Here is a 19,134-nt window from a genome sequence, read left to right as displayed (position 1 = left end):
GGGCGTTATAACTTTGCGAAGAGTGCGGCGAAGGTTCGAACTCATGACTGAAATATTGGCACCTGTGTCGACTAAAGCACTAACACGAACCCCGTCCACGTGACTATCTATCAAATTGGGTCTTGAAAGCGAAGTCAACAGAGGATTTGCAGGCCGGATCGTTAATGCAGCATCACCTCAGGGAGCTGCACTGGCTAGTTTTCCGAGAGGGAGGCCGAGAAAGTGGGTGGCGGAGTCTGGCGGCGGGGCTGCGGCGAACGCGACTGGCGACGCTGAGGTGACGGCGAGCGGCTATATAGGTTGCGTCGTGTGTTGTCGGGTGCGAAGGGCTGCTGAGGACGTGGCCGAAAACGTCGAGGGTAGTCGTCGGAGTAGCTGTTCTCGGGAAACCGTTGACGGCTAAATGGCGACCAGCTGCTGCGGCAATAACGGGCGACGTGTCCAACGCGATGGCAGTTGAAACAGATGGGGCGGTAATCGGCTGTTCTCCATTCACCAGGCTGCGTCGTCGGTAGCGCGGTAGAATATCGTAGCGCGGCGGGACATCAGTACGGGGCGAAGGGGTACGGAAGCCGTTGCAGGGATCCTGGCGTCCCAAGGCACAAACTGAGTGAAGGCCCAGGGACGTGATCTCGTCTCTAACGACGGCTTGGATGAGAGAAATCGTGGGGCCGTTCCGGTCGTGCGCGCAGTGCTGAGCGATTGGAGCCATAGCCTCGATCTCACGGCGTACTATTTTCGTCAGGCTCTCAGTCTGGGCCTCCGTGCTAGGCGTCAGCGTTGTGCGTGGTGGCACCGACACATCCTGACACGACGACGTTGCTGCCGTGTGAGGCAGCCGAGTAAACTGGTGGGCAATGCGGCGGCATTTGGCCTCCTGGAAGCGTCGGCATTCGTTAAGAATGGCGTCTATTGTAGCGGCATCCTTACACATCAGCAGATGGAAGGTGTCATATGCAATGCCTTTAAGGACGTGGCCTACCTTGTCGGCTTCCGACATTTCGGGATCAATCTTTGCGCAGAGGGCCAAAACATTGTGTATATACGTGATATACGATTCAGTGGCGGACTGGGCACGCGAAGCGAGCTGTTGACGTGCGGCGAGCTGGCGACCCACGGGGCTGTCAAATATTTTCCGCATCTTTTCTTTGCAAACGTCCCAGCTGGTCAACGTGTGCTCGTTGGTGTCATATCAGGATTTGGCTGTGTTTCTTAGATGGTAAGGTAGGTGAGCCAGCATTATTGTACCATCCCACCTGTTATGGGCGCTGGCACGTTCGAACATGCGAATCCATTCTTCCACGTCGGTGTCGTCCTCACCGGTGAAAAAGCGTGGGTCACGGGGCTGAGAAATGATGATGAGGGGCGCAACGGGTGCAGTCTCGTTGGCAGGAGGCATCGTGCGTCGACGAATGTGTCGCCCACTTCGAAGATCCGTGGTGTGGTGTTGCTGCGCTGTTGACAGGCACAGGGACGGGAACCGCAACCTCCACCAAAAAGATGTTACGAGGCAGATGCGGGCTATTTACACGCTGTGCTTAAAAGCGATCTATTTTCAAAGAATGAGGCGTATAGTCCGAAGCCGAGGATACCAGCGTAGCTCGAGCCAGTCTGTCTCAGCGCGACCTCTTCTTCTTCGCTTCGGCTTGCCTTGCGCGACCCACTGATACGGCACGTACCCATAGATGAAATGTACGATGGATTGACCACCAGGTGATCCAGTGCATTGCCATGTGACATGTCAAGAGGGCCGTAACAATATACATATATATATATATATATATATATATATATATATATATATATATATATATATATATATATATATATATACAGTCGAGTCCACTTATAACAATACTGGTTTTAACAATATATCGGATATAACAATGGACAGCCGCGGCACCGTCAGCTTTTCATTGTATTCTATGGCAAAATAAACCGCTTATAACAATGCTGTGATGAGGCAATATCGGATATAACAAATAAATGTGGGCACTGGAACCAACCCTGAACGAAACAAAAATGCAAAAACGCTGCGACAATGCCACCGCAACCCCCCCTATTACGCAAAAGGGCATGAGAGCGTACGCGCGGCGGCCAGGCGATAGCGCACTTGGCCTCGCACGCGGCGAGTGCGCGCCAAAGAGGCTCGCATGCCACCGCTGCTTTCGCCTGCCGCGGCGACGCGGACGAGGCGGAGGAGGACCGGGTGGGCGCCTCTACGGGCAGTGGGGCAGTCCATTCTGAGGGTGCGCCGCCTGTAGAAAAAGCACCGGGGCGCCTAAGCCGCCGCAGCAGCAGCGCTGTGTGCACTGTGCCGACCTCCCCTATTCTTCGCTCATTAAATTCTCTTGTTTGTCACGTTTGCTTTATTTTCGGCAAAACCCGCTTATAACAATAATCAGTTATAACAATGATATTTTCATGGCACCTCAATATTGTTATAAGTGGACTCGACTGTATATATATACAGGGTGTCCAACTATCATGCACCAAGATTTAAAAAAAGAGAAATCGCGTAACTCGAAGAAAACCTAGTGCATAATGTTTGCAGTACTGTCAAGAAGCGGAGAGTAATTTTTTCGTTAATGAGACTTAATTAATTAATTGTAATTAAATATCTAACTCGAAAAATACTGTCCTAATCACTAAAGTGTCAATGAGGCACTTGTAGGTAACCATGAGGGGCATCTAACTGCGCTATTTTGAGCGACGAACTAATTGCGTACTCATTTATTCTGACTGAAAAAGGAAACCTGCGAAATATGAAAAATACCACGTGACGACGCTTACGCGCGCATTGTGAAGCAGCGTCCCCAAACAAAGCTGATTGAAAGCAACTGCTTTGCGTGTTACCCGCCCGAAGAGACAGCGCATCACCTTGATAATAGCATGCATGGAAGGAGCAGCAGCAGCAAGATTCGCGGGACGCGTGTGCAGATAAGGAACAAACTCGGTCGCGATTTCTTCTTTCTTTCTTTTGTCTATTTCATTCTGGCTAACTCAGAGGCAGCCTGTTTGAGGGCGTTGCTTTACGGTGCGCGCGGAGGCGCCGTCACGTGGTATTTTTCATATTTCGCGGGTTTTCTTTATCAGTCAGAATAAATGTGTACGCAATTAGTTCATCGCTGAAAATACCGCAGTTAGATGCCCCTCGTGGTTACCTACAAGTGCCTCATTGACACTTTAGTGATTAGGACAGTATTTCTCGAGTTAGATAATTAATTACAATTAGTTAATTAAGTCTCATTAACGAAAAAATTACTCTCCGCTTCTTCACAGTACTGCGAACATTATGCACTAGGTTTTCTTCGAGTTACGCCTTTACTCTTTTTTTAAATCTTGGTGCATGATAGCTGGGACACCCTGTATATAACCCATTTAATGCCCTCTAATTCCTCTCTCTCTCCCTCTCTCTCTCTCTCTCTATATATATATATATATATATATATATATATATATATATATATATATATATATATTGTTACAAAAAAGAGACGAAGAGAGGACTAAGTTGTGTGCGTGGTGCGTGGCTTTGTTGCGCTGTGATGGACGCCATCACGTAAATATATCGCTTCACATTCCACCATTCTTCCTGTCATTAGTCCTGCGCCACGTAATATTTGGTAATGGTGCGGGCACATCCCAATACCGACAGTCCAGCGTTGACCGCCTCTGCACCTGATTGCGTTTTCCTGGGGGTTTCTGGATTGCGTGGGCTTGCCCAAGCCCCGGAGCTTCATGGACACGTCCACGTCCCCAGCCGACGAGGCGCCGCAACCAGCCGAGAAGTAACCCGCCGTGACCAGAACTAACGACGATTCCGCTCCACCGCCTAGTAGAACGGCGCATCTCCAAGGGCTTTCAGCGTTTCAGGTGCATTGGCGGGAATCACTGTTCGTTGGTCGTGGTGCATCGAGCACATCCCCTTCATCCGTGGCGGCATGGACTTCATAACTGTTTATAATCATTTCATTTTGCATAGTGGTTATCGCACCAGAGCGGTATTCAGGAGATCGTGGGTTCGGATCCCACCTGGCGGGCATTTTTTCTCCACTTTCTTCCCAAATTCTTTATCTGTTTCAATGACGTACCATATCCTCCCCTTTCCTTTCCGAGGTTTTCTTGACTGACAACCCTTATATTGCCTTATTTCTGTCACATATATATATATATATATATATATATATATATATATATATATATATATATATATATATATATATATATATATATATATGAGGTTAGTAGAGACAGAGACAAACGAGAAAGACTTAGAAAATAAAAATAAGTTTACTGACGTTTCAGGGAGAGGACTCCCTTTCTTCAGATGCTGATGACTCTGAAGAAATGGAGTTCTCTCCCAGAAACGTCAGTAAACTTATTTTTATTTTCTACGTCTTTCTCGTTTGTCTCTGTCTCTACTAACCTCATTCTTTCGCGCTCTGTGTGAGTTTTTATCTTTTCAGACTACATATATATATATATATATATATATATATATACGCACAAAGTAGAAGTACGCTCTTCGGAGACTTTATTTCCAACGTTTCGACCTGAGACAGGTCTTCCTCAGGAATGAAAGCTTTGGGTAAAATCGTACGGACTCAGAGTGGGGGCGGCGCACCGAAACACAAGCCACATGGGAAACAAACACACAAACGACCACAAACAGCATACAGAGCTTATTCTGCCAAAGGCAGGCGAAAAAAGCCTTAAAAAAAGGCGAATGGAAGAGGGAGGAACAAGTTGGCAAGGAGTAGGGAAGAAAGTGGCAAGGAGGAACACACTGCATGAACGCGGGTTGTGGGGATAATAGAAAATGCGACGAGTTCACGGGTGGCGAAAGGCCCAAAAACATCCGGTGTCTCCGGGAGGGAAAAACTACAAAGCACACGCCGCCACGAGCAGTGAGTTTACATGCGCGTCACCGGTAACAAGGATTAACTACTGACCGTCTTCAGCGGCATGGTCAAGAATGCAAGCGGGGCCAATTACTGCATCTGAAGCGCAGGCAGCCTCCACGACTTTGGGGGGTCCCACAAAAGCCAATGGGGGAGCCCATTTGAGGCGTCCCCTTTTCGGCCTAAGCCTCCATTTGTACACGGTGTCGCGTCGTGTCGCGCCAGGTCAATGTACGGACTGTTAACTGTTAGTACTCGGCTGTCGCCGGCACGCGTGGAGCCCTGGGCCCAATCCACGAAAATATGTCGGAGCGCGGCAATTAAAAAAAAAACATGAAAACAAGAAGAGAGAGGCGACCGTCGGTATGTGCTGTGGTGTCGGTATGTGCCGGTATGTGCCGTGCCCCAGAGGCACGGCACATACCGACGGTCGCCTCTCTCTTCTTGTTTTCATGTTTTTTTTTTAAATTGCCGCGCTCCGACATATTTTCGTGGATTGGGCCCAGGGCTCCACGCGTGCCGGCGATAGCCGAGTACTAACAGTTAACAGGCCGTACATTGACCTGGCGCGACACGACGCGACGCCGTGTACAAATGGAGGCTTAGGCGGAGAAGGGGACGCCACAAATGGGCTCCCCCATTGGCTTTGTTGGGACCCCCCAAAGTCGTGGAGGCTGCCTGCGCTTCAGATGCAGTAATTGGCCCCGCTTGCATTCTTGACCATGCCGCTGAAGACGGTCAGTAGTTAATCCTTGTTACCGGTGACGCGCATGTAAACTCACTGCTCGTGGCGGCGTGTGCTTTGTAGTTTTTCCCTCCCGGAGACACCGGATGTTTTTGGGCCTTTGGCCACCCGTGAACTCGTCGCATTTTCTGTTATCCCCACAACCCGCGTTCATGCAGTGCGTTCCTCCTTGCCTCTTTCTTGCCTCCTCCTTGCCACCTTGTTCCTCCCTCTTCCTTTGCCTTTTTTTTTATGGCTTTTTTTCGCCTGCCTTTGGCAGAATAAGCTCTGTATGCTGTTTGTGGTCGTTTGTGTGTTTGTTTCCCATGTGGATTGTGTTTCGGGGCGCCGCCCCCACTCTGAGTCCGTACGATTTTACCCAAAGCTTTCATACCTGAGGAAGACCTGTCTCAGGTCGAAACGTGGGAAATAAAGTCTGCGAAGAGCGTACTTCTACTTTGTGCGTATTCCTGCAGCAACTAAGGACTCCACTTCACGACTATATATATATATATATATATATATATATATATATATATATATCCTAGACATGTCGTTACCACTCGAGCCAAGGGGTCTGGGTTAGGAAAGAAGGTCCCCTTCACATTGAGTGTCCGAGTGGGGCTGGCTAAAAACCCCCAGTGCAGGAAACAATAATACCTTAACCTAAATACCCGAGAATGTGGAGGGGAAAACACCCCCGCCGGTAGTGCAGTGGTCACCACACCAGACGCGCATTCTAGAGGTCGTGGTTTGGATCGCACCGGAGTGAATTTTTTCTCTACTTTCTTGCCGTCTTTCCGAATTCTGCACCTATTCCAATTGACTCCTACACTGTCACCTTTCCTGACTGCCAATACTTACCTCTCTCTCTACATATAATATATATATATTGACACGGTCGTAGGGAAACGATGGGGCGGCCGTTGCGGAGGGGATTCGTATGCGGGGAGCGGTGAGCACAGAGCGAGTAGCGCGCAGCACCAACTATTAACAGAAGAACGAGAGAAGCGAGACTTGGGCCATGGCTGCCGTTAGCGGGGACGATAACTTTACTAACAGGGGAAATCTACATGATGATGCTGATGACTGGCGCATAGCCAGCGGGAGATTTAATACCAATGTCTTCCTCTTTTTTACCACTCGCGGCCGGTCAGTTCGTTTTCGTTGTCTTTTCTCCAAGTTTTGTTTCTTCCCTTTCCATCGTAACATTTTCCCCCGGGGCAGACGAAGCTCGCCGAGCGAGTTAAGGGATGCGAGAGTGACAGCGTTTCAGGCGAGCTACATGCACGACCTGCATCCTGCTCGAGCGGATACCATTAGACGTGACTTTGGCGACGACATAGTTGACATCGTTGAAGCCGGAGAGCACCACGAACGGTCCGGAGTAAGTGCAGAGCAATTTTTGGTGCAGTCCTTTCTTGCGCACCGGAGTCCATAACCAAACTTGTTCGCCCGGAGTGAAAGCGACGGGAGGATGTCGGTCATCGTAGCGAGCCTTGGTACGAGCTTGCGATCTCAGAGTACGAATGCGGGAGAGCCGGTGCGCCTCTTCAGCACGGCCAAAGTTTGGGCGAGTGAAAGGTGGTGATGTGGTGAGAAGGGCAAGACGCTGTCGAGAAATGTACGTGGAGCACTGACACCAGTAGAAAAAATGAAGCATAGCCAGTAATTTCGTATTTGGCGGTATTGTAGGCGTAAGTAACGAATGGTAGCACAGTGTCCCAATTCTTCTGGCCGGACGTAACATACATTGATAGCATATTGGTCAGTGTGCGGTTTGTGCGCTCCGTCAGAACATTTGTTTGCGGATGGTATGCGGTGCTATGGCGAGAGACAGAGCCACAAAGTCTTAATAGTCCTAAAACGTCTGCCGTAAACTGTCGCCCGCGGTCACAGATGATAACGCGTGGAGCGCCATGACGAAGGATAACAGAATGCAGAAGGAAGGCTGTGACGTCCTCAGCTATAGCTGCAACGAGAGAAGCCGTCCCGACGTACAGTGTCAAGTAATCGACGCACACGAAAATCCACCGGTGACCTGCCGAAGACTTCGGTAGAGGTCCAAGAAGGTCTATTCCGACATTTTCAAATGGTGACGTAGTGGTGACTTTTTCAAATGGTCACGGGATGCAGAGGTCCCGGCGAAGGGCTCTCAGGGCGTTTATGACGCTGGCATTGCAGGCAGCCGGCAACGTATTGCTTCGCAAGTCGCCGCATTCCTGGCCAGTAAAAATTCTGTTTGAGCCGGTGTAGCGTGCGCACAAAGCCAAGGTGACCCGCTGTGGGGTCGTCGGGCGTAGCATGCAAAATGGCGGCGCGAAGGCTAGCTGGAACAACCAAAAGGAAGCGGGCGCCATCCACCGAGTAGTTCCTCTTGAACAAGCCGTCGCGCACGACAAACGGGCACGATGGCCGCGCTCGCTGCGCTGCATCAAACATGGTTTTTAAAGAACTATCCTTCACTTGTTCTTCCTTCAAGTTGGAGGCGGTGGGAATTGCAGTCGACAGAGATGCCAGACAGTCATCAAAGTGATCGTCGTCACACGGAGGCACCGTGACAGGAAGGCGTGACAAGCAGTCCGTGTCGTCAGTGTGTCGGCGTCCGGTCTTGTACGACACAGAGAAATCGTACTCTTGTAAGCGCAATGCCCTGCGAGCCAGTCGACCGGATGGGTCCCGCAGGCCAACGAGCCAGCATAGTGAGTGGTGGTCCGTGATGATGGAGAAGTGACGCCCATACAGGTATGGACGAAACTTTTGAACGGCGAAAATCACAGCTAGACACTCAAGTTCAGTAACGATGTAGTTACGTTCGGCTTTCGTTAACGTTCGGCTGGCGTAAGCGATGACGTGCTGCGCGCCGCTATTGAGCTGGACGAGTACAGCACCAACGCCGACTCCACTGGCGTCGGTGTGAAGTTCGGTAGGAGCAGCTGGGTTGAAGTGGCGAAGAACTGGGCTCGAAGTAAGTAATAACTTTAGTTGCTGAAAGGCGGCTTCACATTCTGGCGTCCACACAAAAGTGGTGTCTTTCTGTAGCAGGCAATTCAGGGTGTGAGAAAGTTGGGCGAAATTTTTAATAAAACGTCGAAAATTGGGCAAAGGCCCAAAAAACTTCTAAGGTCTTTTAACGAACGTGGTGTGACGAAGCTTCGAACTGCTGAGATCTTTTGCGGGTGGAGCCGAATACCGTCCTTGTCGATGAGAAACCCGAGCACGATTGCTTGACGTTCTGCGAAATGACACTTCTTTGAATTCATAACCAACCCTGCTTTTTGAATCATGTCGAGAACAATTCCAAGGCGTTGGTTATGCTCGCTAAACGTCGTGCCATAGATTATGATGTCGTCCAAATAGCACATACATATCTCTCATTTAAGGCCGCGCAAAATGGTGTCCATAAACCTTTCAAACGTCGCAGGCGCATTGCATAGCCCAAAAGGCATAACGTTGAATTCGAATAGGCCGTCTGGTGTCACGAAGGCTGTTTTTTTCTTTGTCGGATGGGTGCACCGGAATTTGCCAATATCCTGACCTGAGATCGAGAGAGGAGAAATATGAAGCGGAATGAAGGCAGTCGATAGCGTCACCGATGCGCGGTAGGGGATATACGTCCTTTTTAGTGACAGCATTGATACGACGATAGTCGACACAAAATCGCCATGAGTTACCTTTCTTCTTGACCAAGATCACGGGTGCGGCCCAAGGGCTTGAGGACTCGTGGATCACCCCTTTGCTTAGCATCCCTTGCGCCTGGTCATTGATTATTTTTCCTTCGGAAGGCGACACTCGATATGGTTTCTGCCGTGTAGGGGTCGCATCGCCGGTGTTGATTCCTTGCTGTAGCCGGGAGGCAGGAACGGAAAAGGAATGATCGCCCTGGGCAAAGTCGAAACTCGAGGCATAAGGAGAGAACGTTTTCAGTAGTTCGCACTGTTCGACGGACGAAAGGGAGTTGTTGATCATGCGCTTAAAGGCGGCTGTATATTCAGGTTTTTCTGTCGTGGTATGGTCGGGGTTGTGATTCACCGCTTGAATGGCGACGTTGACTTGTCCATCGAAGCTGGCAATCTTGAATCCACAGGGAAGGACTACTGGCTCACTGGATGCATTTACCGTCCACACATGACTACGTCCGTCTGTGGCCTCGACCAGAGCTCGGGGCACCGAAATATTTTTCTTGACCATGTTGTTCGCATCGCCTTCAATTAAAATAGTGCAGGTTTTCGAACGAAGACGAGCAGAGTTCTCCGGAATAAACGAAGCTGCCATAGCTTGTAACAGGGTGTCTTCAGCAACTGAAAGTACACCTGCGCTGGTCTCAGTGCGATCGTCAATTGGTGTGGGTAGAATTTCATCCCGGAAAGGAATCTCGCCAGTACCACGGTCGAGCGTAGCTCCGCTATCGCGTAGGAAATCTATACCCAAAATAACGTCATGGGTAGCCTGCGCCAGCACAATAAACTCCGTCCGGAATGCCTCTTCACCAAGCGTAACTGTCGCGGAACAAACGCCGACAGCGCGCAGATGCTCGCCCCCGACACGGCGGAAATGAACGTTGCGATCACACGCAAACATAACTTTTTGTCCAAGACGATTCTTGAAAGAAAGACTCATAACCGAAAGTGCGGCACAAGTGTCGCCTAAAGCTAACGTTTCTACACCATGCACACTAACGATCACTTTGTTTTTTGACATTATCACAGGTGGGGGAATCGGTGAAAGCGACCGTCTCGCGACCTCACCCCCGTGGGTCGCAGAAGCTAGTTTCCCAGCGTCGGCGATCCTCGCCTTCCCCGCGGCGAGGGTGATCGGGCTTGGTGCGTACGTAGAGGAGAGAAGCTGCAGCCGGACGCGGGCGAGTCGTGGCGCATGTTGCTTGACTGGCTGGACCGGTAGAAAGTGGAAGTCGGTATAGTCGTGTCGTAAGGCGGGTTGTTGCGCATTGCCGCAGGTGGTCTCGCGAAGTGTCCTTCAGGCTGCCGTAGGCGATAGGTTAGCCCGGGCTCCAGAACGTTTATTCCGAAAAGTGGTTGGCCGACACCTCGAACTGTCCTCACACCAGGGCATCGGAGTCTCTTCTGTTGACTCTTGCAATGCACACTGATGGTAGACGGGGGGACTGGAGCGGGACAATGATGGCAGGGTCAGCCGCGGCAGTCGCTTTGCTGGCCAAGCTCTTCTATGATAATTCTGCGAACCAGTGACGCGATATCTTCGGAATGGTTCGAATTGAAGTCCACACTCGCTACAGTGGTGACGTTTGCTAGACGACCGAACTTGGGAGCAATTCGCCGCATCTTCAGTGCCTCAAACCCCCTGCAGTGGCGAATCACGTCCTGTGCAGTGGCAAGGTCTTCCTTCGTTATTAAAAAGTTGTACGCGTCCTCAGCAATTCCTTTGAGTAGGTGACCCACCTGGTCCTCATCGGACATGCTACGGTTAACCAAGCGGCAAAGCTGGAGCACTTCCTCGATGTACGTTGTGCAGGTTTCTCCACGTACCTGGGCTCGTTGGGCGAGAGGTTGCTTCAGCCTTCTTCTTTTTGGCGCCTGAATCCCCAAAAGACTTCTTAATGTCGGTAACAAAGTTATCCCACGCAGTCAACTTTTCCTCGTTGTTTTCGAACCACACAAGGGCAGTTTTATCGAGAGAGGATGGAACGTTGGCGAGCTGTGACGCCGGGTCCCAGCGGTAGTACTTGCTGACCCTTTCATAATGTTTCAGACAATCTTCTACATCCTCATCCGGAGCCCCGAAAAACTTGCGCGGTTCTCTCGGGTACGGCCAGATGCTCACCCTTGATGGTGCAGCGGCGTCAGTAGCTTGGGTGTTCAGCATGCCGGTCTGTCTGGGGGGTAGCCCAGCCATCCGCCTGCTCCGTAAAGAGTCGTCGATTGTTTCCAGGGGGTGTCGATACCCCGCACCTTCACCAATGGACACGGTCGTAGCGACTGAGAGCGGCTTTATTAAAATGGGGCGGCCGGTGCGCAGGGAATTCGTAGTCGGGGGGTGGTGACCACAGAGCGAGTAGCGCGCAGCACCAACGTCTTCCTCCTCTTTACCACTCGCTGCCAGTCAGTTCGTTTTCATTGCCTTCTCTCCAAAGTTCGTTTATTTCTTCCTCTTCCATCGTAACAATATTATATATATATATATATATATATATATATATATATAGTAAGGAAATGAGGGGCTCGTTGAGGAAATACAGAAAGATAGGTCAGCAGTCTACAACGCCAAAGGAGGCATAGGGGTGTGGTTAGGCTCTTTTTCTTTTTCACCACGAATAATTAGGTAAACATTTTTTTTAAATATACAGAAGAAAGAAAGAAAAACACGCGCCCAGAGTGGGGACCGAACCCACGCCTTTCGATTACATGTCGAATGCCTTACCAATTCGGCTATCTGGGCGACTGTGTTCTCCTTCACTTTCTGAGCTATTTATATTTACTAGAAGTGTATTTGACGCTTGAGGGTGGTGGCCAGCGCCACTCTGACTACACGGGGAGAAGGGGAAATCCTTTCAACCCCCCGGGCGTGACTCAAGCGTCTACAGCCTGTCATGAGCGGGTTACTGGCGGGAAGCCCTCTTATGCTACCTAGGCATCAAGGCTGCCAGAACCGAGACCCTCGCTAGGCTTTCGCAGAATAATATAGTAAGGAAATGAGGGGCTCGTTGAGGAAATAGAGAATCATAGGTAAGCAGTCTACAACGCCAAAGGAGGCATAGGGGTGTGGTTAGGCTCTATTTGTTACTACGGTTAATGAGGTTAAGATTCTTTTTTTTAAATATAAGAAAGAAAGAAAGAAAAACACGCGCCCAGAGTGGGGACCGAACCCACGCCTTTCGATTAGATCTCGAATGCCTTACCAATTCGGCTATCTGGGCGACTGTGTTCTCCTTCATTTTCTGGGCTATTTATATGTACTAGAAGTGTATCTGACGCTTGAGGGTGGTAGCCAGCGCCACTCTGACTACACGGGGAGAAGGGGACCTTCTTTTCACCCCCCGGGGCGTGACTAAAACGTCTACAGCCTGTCATGAGCGGGTAACTGGCGGGAAGCCCTCTTATGCTACCTAGGCATCAAGGCTGCCAGAACCGAGACCCTCGCTAGGCTTTCGCAGAATAATATAGTAAGGAAATGAGGGGCTCGTTGAGGAAATAGAGAATCATAGGTAAGCAGTCTACAACGCCAAAGGAGGCATAGGGGTGTCGTTAGGCTCTATTTGTTACTACGGTTATTGAGGTTAAGATTCTTTTTTTTTTAAAATATAAGAAAGAAAGAAAGAAAAACACGCGCCCAGAGTGGGGACCGAACCCACGCCTTTATATATATATATATATATATATATATATATATATATATATATATATATATATATATATATATATATATTTATATATTGTCACGGGACGTGGCGGACAATCCCCGTGGCGCCATGTCCCACCACCAAGGATGATGACGACGAAGAGCTGTGTGCGCGGCGCAGCCAAGCCGTGCTTGGTTATGGCTGCCTGTAAATAGTCTTGTAAATACATCGCTTCATCGCCTCATGGTTCATGTCATCTGCCGCCACGTTACATTTGGTGGAGCGTGCGGGTTCGTCATCCCCATCCTGGTCCTAGCATCGCACCGCATCGGCATGGACGTTGCCTCCAGGGATAACGAAGCCGCGCCGGGCAGCCCCAGCCCAGCCGATCGAGACCACCGAACGACGATGTCCCCCGCCTCGTATCCCCAGCCCGAAAGACCCAAGTGACGACCAGCCGAGATCAGCAGTGCCCAGACAAGCCGAACATGGATTCCCCCGCCCTTCCGTCCGACGTGGCCTCAGGACCTTTGGCGCTTCGTCGCGGCTGAAGCCGTTGCTGTTGCTGGGCCAGGCGTCATCAACACCATCATCGTCATCCGTGGCGGCAAGCAATTCGTCTGCATTTCTCATCGCACACTCATCCGCATTCATTCGCCAAGTGATGTCGGCGTCGACCGGTACGGTCGTCCTCGACCGGCGGGGTGATGTCACGGGTCGTGGCGGACAATGCCCGTGGCGCCATGGCCCACCACCAAGGATGATGACGACGAAGAGCTGTGTGCGCGGCGCAGCCAAGCCGTGCTTGGTTATGGCTGCCGGTAAATAGTCTTGTAAATACATCGCTTCATCGCCTCATGGTTCATGTCATCTGCGGCCACGTTACAATATATATATATATATATATATATATATAGTAAAAAATGGGTATAGCGTCTAACAAAACTGTTTATTGGTCGACGTTTCGATCGGATGCCGATCTTTCTCAAGACAACATTTCGTATTTCTGTGCACGTATTTATAAGCTCGTCGTCCAACGACGCCGAAAAAAGAGAGAGGGGGGATTTGGGGAGAGAGGTAGCAACAAACACGCTCTCGGCGAGGTGAGGTGAAGGTTTGCAAAAAAGATAGAGAGAAAAAAAGAAAAGAAAAGTTTGCATACCACAAAAGTAATGACATACATCATACGAAAATGAAACTTTGGTTTACATGCTACAATACAGTCTTCATATATATATGAAGACTGGTCCTCCAGTCGAAACGTCAGTAAAGCACTGCTTTTGTTTTTAATCGTGCGTCTACCATTTTCTCAAGTATATATATATTTATATGTGTGTATATATATATATATATATATATATATATATATATATATATATATATATATATATATATATATATATATACATATATATATTACAATACCCTCCAGGCCTCGGAGGGTGTTACGGAGAGGAGTGGCTAAGGTTTATACAAAGTTTACAATGGCCGTCTTGAACGATGATGGGTCAGGGTTGCTGGCGATGGAGGCGGGAAGGTGGTTCCAGTCGGTGGCTGTCCTTGGTAAGAATGAATTGAAGTTCACGTTTGTTCTAGAGCTCGGCACGCTAACTTTAACTCTGTGATCAATACGTTCGGAAATATAAGCAGGTGGTGAGAGAAGGTCGTGTTTAATATCAAGATTGGTGAAGTAGATTTTGTGGAAGAGGCAGATGCGAGATACTTTTCTTCTGATAGATAGGTCAGGAAGCCCAAGGTTAGATTTAATAATGAATACGCTAGCGGTGCGGGAGTAGTTAGATACAATAAAACGAGCTGAGCGGTTTTGGATCGATTCAATTAGGGTAGAAAGAGATAGCTGGTGAGGGTCCCAAATCGCTGATTCATACTCGAGCTTACTTTTAACAAGAGTCTTATAAAGATGCAGTTTTAAAGAGACTGGAGCTAGCGAAAAATTACGACGGATGAAGCCAAGCATGCGGTTAGCGTTGTTAGTGATGTAATCAGTATGTTTGTGCCATGATAGATCGTTACTTATGTGAACACCAAGGTATTTGTAGGAGAGAACGGTGTCTAATTGTGTTGAGTTAAGAAAGTATTCAGGTAGGTTATGGCGATTAGTAGTGTGAGAGACACTCATATATTTGCACTTGTTTGGGTTAAGGTTCATGAGCCAGTTGTTGCACCACGAGGATACGTTATTGAGGTCAGATTGTAGTAAAGAAGAGCCTGCGAGGTTGGTTACTTTACGATAGATTACACAGTCATCCGCGAAAAGTCGAATTGAAGAAGAAACGTGGTCAGCAAGATCATTAATATAAATAAGGAAAAGCAATGGGCCCAAGACAGAGCCTTGGGAAACCCCGGATGCTACGTGGCGCATGCGTAAATTGCAGTTATTGGCGGTGACATACTGCGTTCGATTTGTTAGAAAAGCTTCTATCCATTTAAGTAGGCTGTAGTCTAGGTTAAGCTTGCTCAGTTTATAAAGAAGAAGGTGGTGTGACACAGAATCAAATGCCTTCCGGAAGTCGAGAAAGATGCAGTCGGTGACAGAAGCCTGATCAAAGGTAGAGTACAGGTCGTTAGTGAAAAGTAGTAGCTGTGTTTCGCAAGAGTAGTGCTTTCGGAACCCATGTTGGAATTTAGTGAGGAAGTTGTTTAATTCAAGGAAAGTGTTGAGATGAGAATACAATATGTGTTCTAGAATTTTGCACGATATACTAATTAGTGAAATGGGTCTGTAGTTCAAGGGGTCAGAAGTGTTACCTTGCTTGGGCACTGGCACCACCTTTCCCACCTTCCAATCACTGGGGAGGGTAGAACATTGCAAGGACTGCGTGAAGATGTAAGACAAGATTATAGAAGAATACGTTGCAGTGCCCTTTAAAAATTGAGCGGGAATTCCATCAGTTCCAGGGGATGAATTCTTGATAATATTAATGAGCGATTCAATTGCTACCCAGTCAATAACAATGAAATCCATTGGCGGCAAAGACGCATTGTAAGTGCAGGGCAAAACGGTACAATGATTATTACCAAATGAGACAGTAAATGCATCCTGTAAAGCTTCGCAACACTGGTTAGAAGGAATAGCCGCGCCTTGTTCATCGCAAAGGTTGATCAGTTTTTGTTTAGAGCCATTAAATAAATTCCAGAATTTGCGGGGGTAGTTTCGAGCAAAGAAGGCAAGGTGGTAACGAAAAACTTTGATTTGCTCTCTTTAAGTGCCCGTTTGTACTCAAAAACAGCGATATTGTAAGCGGACCATGTGTCTGCCTTATCTGTCGACACAGCGCGCCGAAACAGGCGCTTTTTTTGTTGCGGAGCCTGTTAAGGTTAGACGTAAAACACAGAGACTTGTAATTAGAACGTATGGTACGGGCGGGTATGTATTTGTCGATCAGTGATAAAGCTTTGGTTTTAAATGCATTCCAATTATCTTCTACTGTGTGATTTTCGAAACTGCTGATGAAAGAATCTGTAAACGCTTCAAGTTCTATATTAATGGCGGCCAAATCACCCCCTCCATAATCTCTTATTATCTTTGTAGTTTGTTCTTTACGAGGAAATTTGGTACTGTAAGTAAATTGTAGTATACAATGGTCACTTAGACCGCTTAGGTATGTCACAGGTGAAATGGTGTCGGGAGTAGTGGTGAGGATTAGGTCAAGCACATTGGAGGGAGTAGGCGTAACGCGTGAAGGTTTTGTTACCGGTTGGGTTAGGTTGAGATCCTCACAAAGGCTAATGAACCTTGTGCCTTCAGATGAACGGGCAACAGGTGGGTTACTAACTCCCTTCCAGGAAATATTCGCAAAGTTAAAATCACCCAGGACGAAGATTGGCGAGGCGGGATTTCGAACGACTAGGCTGTGTAACGCGTCATACAGTGTGTCGCAAAACGTGGATGATGAAATTGGTGGGCGATAGCAGGCACATAAAACCACTTCTTTGTGGCCGAAACGAACGCATGCGCAAACAAGTTCGAGAGGGCATCTTATGGGAATAATATGAGAATGCAAATGTGCAGAAACAGCGATTAAGACGCCACCGCCAACTCTTGTCTCGCATTCGGATCTGTAAAATCTATACTCCTGTGCGGTTTGAAAAATTTCACTATCTTTTATTTTGCTTGACAACCATGTCTCCGTGAGAATAACAATGTCGGCGGCACAGTCATCGATTACGGAAGAAAGATCGTCACGCTTTTTCAAAACGCTACGGATATTGGTAACTAGAAATGACACTGTGTTTACAGTACTACCGGCATTATTGCGATGTGATTGCTAGACAGTCGAAGGGCTATTAGATGCTCCTAGGGCACTTGACGTCGGGGAATCAGAAGGTTTGGTGATCTGGCTAATTTCGTACACTTTATCAGTCTTTGAAGAGTAGGCGAAACATTTTTAAGTGCGAATGCACTTCTTAAGCGACCCTGAATCACGCGTCCACCGGCGATGTCCGCGCTCCTCACAGGTGTTATCGCGCGCGCCTCCTCGCCCCTAGCAACGGCGCGGAGCGGAGGGGAGCGTGTGTAGCAACGGCGCGGAGCGAGGGCACACATCACATAGCAACGGGGGCGGAGCGAGTGAGTGCGTCATAGCAACGGCGCGGGGTCGTAGTAACGGCGCGCTCCACGAGATGGCGCGCGCGTCGACGGCGCTCCGGTGGGGAGCGCGGGCCGGCGCGGCGGTGCGCGGGTGTGCGGCGCTCCTCCTCGCCCTCTCTCCCCTTCGCCTGCCGTAACTGAGTGCGCTCGTCTCTCCTCCTCCTCTCTCGCGTGACAGCGTCTCCTCTCCCCTTCACTCCGGTCGGCGCGCCGTAGCTGCGTTCCTCCTCTCCCCTTCGCTTGCCCCTAGCAACGGCGCGGAGCGGAGTAGAGCGTGTGTACCAACGGCGGGCATTCGCACTTTGACATGTTCCCTCTCACTTGGGAAATGCTTGGGAATTTTTTGTTAATATAGAGCTTGTTATACCGGAGTGAGTATTGCTGACTGCTCGCTTTGCCATAGTCCAGAAGCTTTTTCCTTGAATTACGCGTAGATTTGCAAAAATCCTCCCCAAACGATATATCCATACCTTTTAGTTTGCTTTTGTTAGAAAAAACTTGGCTTCTAACCTTTGAAGACAAAAATTTGACAATTATAGGCCGACATTTGGTTTCGATGTAATTGCGCAGTCTATGCGCCCTTGCAATGCTTTCCGAGGGTATTTCAACCTCCAGTGTAGAGGACGCGAAATTTCTAATTACTTCTTCAGATTCTGCCCATGATTCGGTCAAAGTGTCAGCCAGGCCATAAAATATCAGATTTTCCCTGCGAGACCGATCTTCTAGGTCGTCTAATCGGGAGTTCATCTCTAGGCTCTCGCTCTGCACCACTTGTGCGACCGCTTGCTGAAGCTCAGTACTGTTGGACTTTTCAATCAAGCTAACACGGGATTCAACGTCTACTAGTCTCGTGGTGATGTCTTGAACACTTTTTTCTAGCTTTATTTGGCTGGTCTTTAAATCATCCAGCATGCGTTTTAACTCGTCATGACGCGAGTCAGCATGTTCATTGATGGCCTTAACTACCGTCGCTAGTTCTTCTGATAGTACGTTGCAGCTGATTTGTTTGTTAGGTCCAGGATTAAGCTCGACATCCCCACATAAGACTAATAGCTTCATAGTATTTACACAATCACAAATAATCATGCATAACACTGGTGGGCATGGAGGAGAAGCAGACAGAGATTGTTTGACCGTTTACAATGATAGGATGGAGCGGTACCAACCTGTAAGACGAAACAAAACGGATGTTGGAGAGGCTGCATTTCTGCGTCTCTCCCATGCCCACTGAAGGGACAACACGTCGGCCGGGTTCTTATGTAGTTATGTGTGTGTGGTTATCGCGCCAGACCGGTATTCTGGAGGTCGTAGGTTCGGATCCCACCTGGCTGGCATTTTTTCTCCACTTTCTTTCCAAATTTTTTAACTGTTTCAATGAACTACCACATCCTCCCCTTTGCTTTCCGAGGTTGTCTTGACTGCCAAATCTTATTTCTGTCTTATTTACAACGAGCCCCTGATTTTCTATTCTGATTCGCTACATGCATAGCGAGGGGCTCTGTTCTCGCAGTCTAGGTGCCATAGGAAGCTTAAGAGGGTTCAACGCTGGTCGACCAGTCTTGACGTGTCGTAGACA

This window comes from Haemaphysalis longicornis, unplaced genomic scaffold (assembly GCF_048455015.1).
Source record: "Haemaphysalis longicornis isolate Haplotype H1 unplaced genomic scaffold, Haemaphysalis longicornis Haplotype H1 scaffold_3, whole genome shotgun sequence".
Lineage (NCBI taxonomy): Eukaryota > Metazoa > Arthropoda > Arachnida > Ixodida > Ixodidae > Haemaphysalis > Haemaphysalis longicornis.
The sequence above is the reverse complement of the archived record's forward strand: the minus strand, read 5'-3'. Positions refer to the sequence as shown.